The 8,461-nt window shown below is 40.5% G+C and overlaps 1 long non-coding RNA gene across 1 annotated transcript; it reads right to left on the bottom strand.

Annotated features, from left to right (window-relative positions):
• Window positions 1–1,949: 1,949 nt before the first annotated feature.
• On the bottom strand, window positions 1,950–7,391 carry LOC138670151 (uncharacterized). The gene is made up of 2 exons (XR_011319306.1): window positions 4,963–7,391; window positions 1,950–4,924 (listed from the first exon to the last, which is right to left on the bottom strand). It is a non-coding gene; the product is annotated as an uncharacterized lncRNA (long non-coding RNA).
• Between the last annotated feature and the right edge of the window lie 1,070 nt (window positions 7,392–8,461).

Genomic DNA, 8,461 nt, shown 5'->3' with positions numbered 1-8,461 from the left:
TCAAAAATGTTTTAGCAAGCAATTTTTTATTTTCTCAAGGGTAACAGGAGAAATTGGACCCCAATAATTGTTGCGCAGTTTGTCCCGAGTATGCTGGTACCCCATATGTGGGAGTAAACCACTGTTTGGGCACACGTCGGGGCTCGGAAGTGAGGGAGCACCATTTGACTTTTTGAATACAAGATTGGCTGGAATCAATGGTGGCGCCATGTTGCGTTTGGAGACCCCCTGATGTGCCTAAACAGTGGAAACCCCTCAATTCTACCTCCAACTAACCCCAACACACCCCTAACCCTAATCCCAACTGTAGCCATAACCCTAACCACAACCCTAATTCCAACCCAACCCTAAGGCTATGTGCCCACGTTGCGGATTCGTGTGAGATTTTTCAGCACAATTTTTGAAAATTCCGCGGGTAAAAGGCACTGCGTTTTACCTGCGGATTTACCGCAGATTGCCAGTGTTTTTGTGCGGATTTCACCTGCGGATTCCTATTGAGGAACAGGTGTAAAACGCTACGGAATCCGCACAAAGAATTGACATGCTGCTGAAAATACAACACAGCGTTTCCGCGCTGTATTTTCCGCACCATGGGCACAGCGGATTTGGTTTTCCATATGTTTACATGGTACTGTAAACCTGATGGAACACTGCTGCGAATCCGCAGCCAAATCCGCACCGTGTGCACATAGCCTAATTCTAAAGGTATGTGCACACGCTGCGGAAAACGCTGCGGATCCGCAGCAGTTTCCCATGAGTTTACAGTTCAATGTAAACCTATGGGAAACAAAAATCGCTGTACACATGCTGCAGAAAAACTGCACAGAAACGCAGCGGTTTACATTCCGCAGCATGTCACTTCTTTCTGCGGATTCCAGAGCGGTTTTACAACTGCTCCAATAGAAAATCGCAGTTGTAAAACCGCAGTGAAATGCGCAGAAAAACCGCGGTAAATCCGCGATAAATCTACAGCGGTTTAGCACTGCGGATTTATCAAATCCGCTGCGGAAAAATCCGCAGAGGAGCAGAATACGTGTGCACATACCGTACCCTAACCCTAGTTCTAACTCCAACCTTAGTGGAAAAAAAAAATTCTTTATTTTATTATTGTCCCTACCTATGGGGGTGACAAAGGGGGGGGGGGGGTTGGGGAGTCATTTACTATTTTTTTTTATTTTGATCACTGTGAGGTTTTATCACAGTGATCAAAATTCACATTGGAAGATGGCGGCGCCCTGGAAAGAAGACGGACGGACCCCGGGAGGCTCGGTAAGTATGATGGCGTGGGGGGCAGAGCACAGGGGGTTGGATCGGAGTGCAGGGGGGTGGATCGGAGTGCGAGGGGTTGGATCGGAGTGCAGGGGGGTTGGATTGGAGCACGGGGGGTGGGATTGGAGCATGGGGGGAGTGGACTGGAGGATGGGGGAGCGGAGCACAGGACGGAGGGGAGCGGACCACAGATCGGAGGGCTGGGGGGCGATCGGTAGGGTGGGGTGGGTGCACATCAGTGTTTCCAGCCATGGCCGATGATATTGCAGCATCGGCCATGGCTGGATTGTAATATTTCACCAGTTTTTTTAGGTGAAATATCACAAATCGCTCTGATTGGCTGTTAAAAGTGAAACTGCCAATCAGAGCGATCGTAGCCACGGGGGGGGGGGGGGGGTGAAGCCCCCCTGGGCTAAAGTACAACTCCTCCTGTCCCTGCAGGCCGGGTGAAATTACAGTTAACCCTTTCACCCGGCCTGCAGGAGCCCAATCCGGCCATGACGCATATGCTGCGTCACAGGTCGGAATGGCACAGGTTTTCATGACGCATACGGTGCGTCAAAGGTCGGGAAGGGGTTAAAAACCCATGTTAATGCAACCTAAAAAATGTGCTGAGATCAGGATTTTGCTTTTAGTGATGGCATTCAAGAAAAAAAAAAAACAGTTCACATACTACAAAATAGTAGAAGAAACATATTTATTCATTTAATATCTTTTTTTTTTTATTTTTAGCAATGCTAGTACATGTTATCACAATGCCAAATACAAACATTTTCAGTATGGCTGGATGAACACAAGTTACGTGGCACAGATAAATGCCAAGAATGGTCTGAAAGTTATTCTTCACACAAACAGAACATCACGATATGTTATATTTGGGTAAACTGGGGAGGGGGGCTAGAAGATATTTTTTTAAAGTTTTATTTTTTCTCAACATTAACAAATATCTTACTGAGGACATGAAAAACTGTTCTGGTTTATAAAGAATATGAAAAACATTAGTGATGTGCGCAGATTCTACATATTCTCCACACATTTGCACAGACATACCCACCATACTCCCAACTTACCATTTGTCATCATATAGAAAATCTCAAATGACAAAACTGACTTATAAATGACTGTACTACTCACGAGTCAAATACAATGTTTTTTTTTTGTTTTTTTAAATCGATAAGACTTGTGCACCAATGATTATTCCCCCCTCTAGATAGCCATGTATATATTTTTGTGTTCTTGAAATTGTACATAAAAAATTCAGTTTAATTTACTTTAGATTTTTTTTCCCCACAAACTCACTAAGGCCATTCATGCATTAAATGTGGGTAGCAGCTTCATCACTCTCAGCTGCAGGGACCTTAGAAAAAAAAAGGCCTGATTAGTGAAATCTGGCACACAAAGTGGTATTTTTCTGGGCATTAAATAACCTGATTAACTCTTTTTACCCTCTATCAGAACAAGTGCCAGTCTAAATATAAAGCTGAATTTTAAAAGAAAAAAAACCTGCACCTGCATGAGATACAGAAACGGACTCAATACATAGCATGTGACCATCAAAAGTACACCCTGTAAAACTCATTATGCATGGTACACAGACTACATTACTAGAAGACTGGCACAAACTGGCAGAGTATTCATTGAATACAAATTCAACAAAGCCAAACCATTAGAACGTCAGTGTAAAATGTAACAACTATTTCAAACACATTGCTTTAAAAACTGAAGTTGATGGAAACAAGTCTGCAATTACATCCAATAACGCATCTCATTAGGTTAGTATTTGCACATATCCATCAGGATATATAAAAGCACACATACAACTGAAAGAAATATAGAGAAAAACTGAAACGCATGGCATCTGTACAACTTCCATGTAAACAGTTGATATGCAAATCTTAAAAATTAATGATTAAAATGGCACTAATGAGTGAGAAATGTATACCCCAAATCCACACTGTTAGAGGGGTATTTTAAAGTCCCCCTCAATAATATAGATAATCAGAAATACACGCTACAGGAAGGCAGCCTTATATATGTAAAAGGGAACGAGTAGTCAGAAGAGGACCTATCATTTTCAACAATCCTTTTAGGGTTTTTTCATTCACCATTGGATTCATATAATTGAAATTTGAAAAAAAAAAATTCTAGATATTTATATAGCTCCATCCATTTCCTAAAATGCAATTAAGCCAATAATTAAAATATATATATTTATATTCTCAGTCAACAACTTGTAAGCACAGTCAGGAATACACTGAAAGGGTAATATCTACAACAGTGAAGGTCAAAGGTTTTGAGGTGGAAACAATATTTGTTCTTCACATTTTGCTGCTTCAGCGTTAGATCTTTTTGTCAGATGTTTCTAGGGATACTTAAGCACAATTATCAGCATTTCATAAGTTTTTAATACTTTTAATGACAAATACATCAAGTTTCTGCAGTCTTAATATTTATATTGAGGACTCTTATTTTTTTTAAGTATCAAAAGACTGTCACTTCCAAACTGAAAAACAAATGTGAACAGGTACAATAACAGAGCCACATCGTTTCTTATTTCTCAAGGCTTCTATAATGTGCCCTGGCATGCTGGAAATCCGCTTCTGGGCCATACCCAGACTGATGGCAACCCATTCTTGCCTAATCGGTGCTTGGAGTTTATCGCAAAATTGTGAGTGAACCCACTCCTTTGGATGAAAAGCAACCACACACATGAATGGTCTCAAGACGCTCTATACTGTTGGCGTCACAGAGGTCATTCCTTCAGTCTAATCTCTGTACTTCCTGCAGAATTTAAGTTTGCATGAACTATAGGAATTAGACATCTGGGCTAAACTTATTTTTTTTCTGATGAAGCCCCTTCAGATTGTTTAGGCCACCTGAAAGAATGATGGTCCAGAGAAGAATAGATGAGCGCTACCATGAGTCCTGTGTCATCATGCCATCAGTAAAGCATCCTGAGACCAGTAATATGAGGGGTTGCTTTTCATCTACAAAAGTGGGCTCGATCACAATTTTACCCAAGAACACTGGTATAAATAATGGTATCTAGCAACTTCTCCCAACGACCCAGGAGCAATCTGGTGATAATTAATGCATGACGAAGCATTATGTTACAAGGCAAAAGTGATAACCAAATGGCTCTGTTAACAAAACAGACATTTTGGCCAGGAAACGCACATCTCAATTCCATTGACAACCTATGGTTAATCCTCAGAAAGCGGGTTAGACGCACACAGAAATTGTGATAAACTGCAAGCACTGATTAGACAAGAATGGGTTGTCAGTCAGGATTTGGCCCAGAAGTGGATATCCAGCATGCAGAAGTCTTGAAAAAAAAAAAAAGCGCCAATTCTGTAAATATTGTGTTTTTGCATAAACTTGACATATTTGTCAATAAGTGTAAAAACTTATGAAATGATTAATACTGTACTTCAGTGTGTCATGCTCAAAACATTTAGCCACAACTGTACATAAATACAGGAGCCAACAATCACCATTTCCGGTACTGCCAGCAAGAGAAGACAGCCATATGACAGCAAGTATGAAATTTGCATACTTTCCATCACATTCAAACTGGACGTCCATTCCAACAAGCACGTCTAGTCGGAATGTGACAGGAACTATGGCAATCACATACTTGAAGTCAAGTGACCGCCTACTCTTGTGAATCCTGACAGCATGCGATGTGCACGCTTTAAAGATTCAGAAGGCTGTAGTCCTTGAAGACTGGAAACTTATCAGGAGACTGAATAATCCCTTTAAGTCCAATAGCAGACAAGCTTATTAGAAAGGCATTCGCAAATTACAAATGGAAGTACCAGTCTGGCCCTGGGTCTAAGAACCCAAAATGATAGTTCCATAGGGATCTGTGAGGCCATGAGGGTTGTCCACTGCTAGTGAACCTTCGCTATTGGAGTTTCAGGGTTGTTGTTACACAAGTATATTAACACTGCTGCAGAGTGGGTTGTCAGGACATTTTTGATTTTCTTTTAAAACATTTCATACAAAGCGGTAGTATTTTAAAATTTTGTAGAATCCATATTGATTTTTTTGGAGCACTATTTAAAAGGGGTATTCCCATCTCCAAGAGCCTATCCCAATTAGATGTAATAATATTAGCAAACACCTTCAATTAGAAATGTTGTACAGTTTTCTTGATTCATTGTGTCACTTCCCTCATGTGCAGGCATTGCAGGACCTTAGATGTCCGTCGTTACGACCACTAGCAACGTTAACCAACTGTCACTTCATCAGTGGATGTAACCATGGATATCCAAGGTCCTGCAATGCATGCCCATGAGGAAAGAGACATAGCAAATTAGAAAAACTATACTACATTTCTAATTACACCTACTACATATTGGGGTGGGATCTTGGAGATGGGAATAGCCCTTTAAAGTAGATCTTTAGACAAAGTTAAAGAGGTGCCACAAAGTCCTCCAAAGTATTACAATACCCCAGGTAATTTCTATTTAGTGATTCTTTCACATGACCATTTCTTGGATGATAGGTGCTATTCTACACTTAGATGAACCAGAACATATTTAAATCATTCATAAAAAGCAAATGTTTAATTACAAACCAAGTACTAACCAAAAGTAAACGATTGCAGAATATCTAAATTATTTGCTAAGAAAACCATATAATTGTGTAGAATAAAAAGTGTTAAAAGACAGTTTAAACTAAACATTAACTAAAAAGACAATATGAAGATCAAGTGCTTACCATATTTAAAAAACAAACTACAAAACAAACAAGTGCATAGCAAACAAACGTGAATGACATTGTGTGTGACGTTTCACATAGTATAGAAAATAGTCTTTATTTCAAATGCCAGTGGATGAGAAAATGGAATGTATGCATGATGGAAGAAAAACTGACAAAATGCATCGGAAAAAGATTTCAATATCTCAAACATGAAATTACAAGAGGCACTTAAAATACATTATCCTATGGGGAAAGGGGTCTTTACTCTTTATATATGGAAGTTATCAGCAGTAATATGGTATCAAATAACTTTCACTCCCTGTGTTGACTCCATGTCTATTAGGTAAGCAGGGTTCCGATTACAGTCACTAGTAGTAATGAGTGAACGTGCTTGGGACATGGTGTTATCTGCCATGCTCGGGTGCTGGCCGAGTATCTTCGGCATGTCCGAAAAGTATGTTAGAGTCCCTGCGGCTGCATGTCTCGTGGCTGTTAATATGGTCGCAACACATGTAGGGAATCCCTGTTTGTTAAGTAATCCCTGCATATGACAAAGGCAAACGCCGAAACGCGCATCGGGGTGGGCGCATCCAAGGGACCTTCACTCTGTGCTCCAGATAATTTACCAGAGGCTCCATACTTATATTTTTACAGCGGTATATTTTATGCCCCACTATGTCACTTGACTTGAAAATAGCTGTCTGTATCCTGCCTTGGCACATGCATTTTAATTTATGGTTTTCATATCTGCATACAATTATTTTTTTGTTGATTGCATTTTACTATTTATATACAGCAGCATATACATTCCATTTGATCATGCATTGTAATCAAGCACATTTGCACTTTATTTTCACATGAGCTCAACATCTTTGCATCTATTTTTTGTAATCTTCCTTTGTCCCTTGTGGTGTGCCCTTTTCTTTCTAGTACTTTTTCCCCCCGCCTACCCTTTGTTAAATATTACAATAAATAGTTCTTACATTATTATTATTATAATCATTGGACTAGTATTAATCAGAATACTAAGAGGCAGAAATACAAATGGAAATTACTCCGTATGATTTCTTTCTCAATAGAGGGAAGCGCTCAACTCTATAGTTGTTCGCATAAATGAATAGAATTTATGTGCTTCCACTACACCAATGGGCTCTAACCTTTGGTTATCTAGATGTTGCAGAGCTAATCCATTTGTATGCCCTTACAACCACAAGATTTGTGGTTCTCAACAGCCCTAGATATACACTTTTTAAAAAATGTAAAAAATCCTTTACCGATGCTGGAGAACCCCTTTAGTTTTTTATTTTTTTAAAGCAAGAGAGCTATATGGGGAGTTTGATCATGAAGTTGAAAAAAAAAGCCTTGCCTTTAAAGGGACTCTGTCACCTGAATTTGGAGGGAACAATCTTCAGCCATAGGGGCGGGGTTTTTGGGTGTTTGATTCACCCTTTAATTACCCGCTGGCTGCATGCTGGCTGCAATATTGGATTGAAGTTAATTCTCGGTCCTCCATAGTACATGCCTGCACAAGGCAATCTTGCCTTGCGCAGGCGTGTACTATGGAGGACAGAGAACGAACTTCAATCCAATATTGCAGCCAGCGGGTAAGGAAAGGGGGTGAATCAAACACCCGGAAACCCCGCCCCTATGGCTGAAGATTGTTCCCTCCAAATTCAGGTGACGGAGTCCCTTTAAGTGAACTGGTCACCAGATATTCTATACATTAACTGTATCCACCACCAACTTTCAGTCATCATTAATAAGTATGCGGAGGAGCTGTGATCTTATGAAGAGGTTGCAGGAGACCTAAGAAAATGCATTTTAGAATTGTTCCTCTCTAGAGCCTAATCGGCACCGATAGAATAGGCGTCTCTTCTGTCCCCTCAATCGCCCACTCACTTGCCTTGATTGATGTGGCTGATGTAACCCATATAGTCAGTTCAACTCTCACGCCTGCGTGGTAGGGAACAAGAGCTGTGCAAGCACAACAGGCTGTGGGGGGGTGACATCAGCAACGTCAATCAAGGCTGGCGACACAGATTGTGAGGACAGAGGAGGTGCCGAATAAACCAAACCTCATCGCTCAGTGCCAAATAGCTTCTAGAAAGGAGTGTGCAGTGGAGGAGCTGTGATGTTATAAAAAGGTACCAGGAGTGCCATTACAGACAGCACAAGGGTGGTGGATGCAGTTTATATAGAGAAAAAACCTGGTGACATGTTCCCTATAAAAAAAAAAAAGAGACTTAAAATGATTCAGGAGCAGGAAGTGCAATCATAGGGAATAGTAGAGTAGCACTTTTCACAAAAGGTTCGGAACCCCAATGTGATGAGAACAGACAGCTGAAACGGCTTCCGGGAGCTTCCTTTTAAAATATTTAAGACACTAATCAAGTATGCTTCGCTACCATACAAGTTACATTTATCACTGACTTTGAAGACACATTGCGTGACCGTAAACTTCACTTTTCACTTGTGAAATTATACA

This window comes from Ranitomeya imitator, chromosome 3 (assembly GCF_032444005.1).
Source record: "Ranitomeya imitator isolate aRanImi1 chromosome 3, aRanImi1.pri, whole genome shotgun sequence".
Lineage (NCBI taxonomy): Eukaryota > Metazoa > Chordata > Amphibia > Anura > Dendrobatidae > Ranitomeya > Ranitomeya imitator.
Note: the sequence above shows the minus strand (reverse complement) of the source record. Positions and strands in the feature narration are given on the sequence as shown.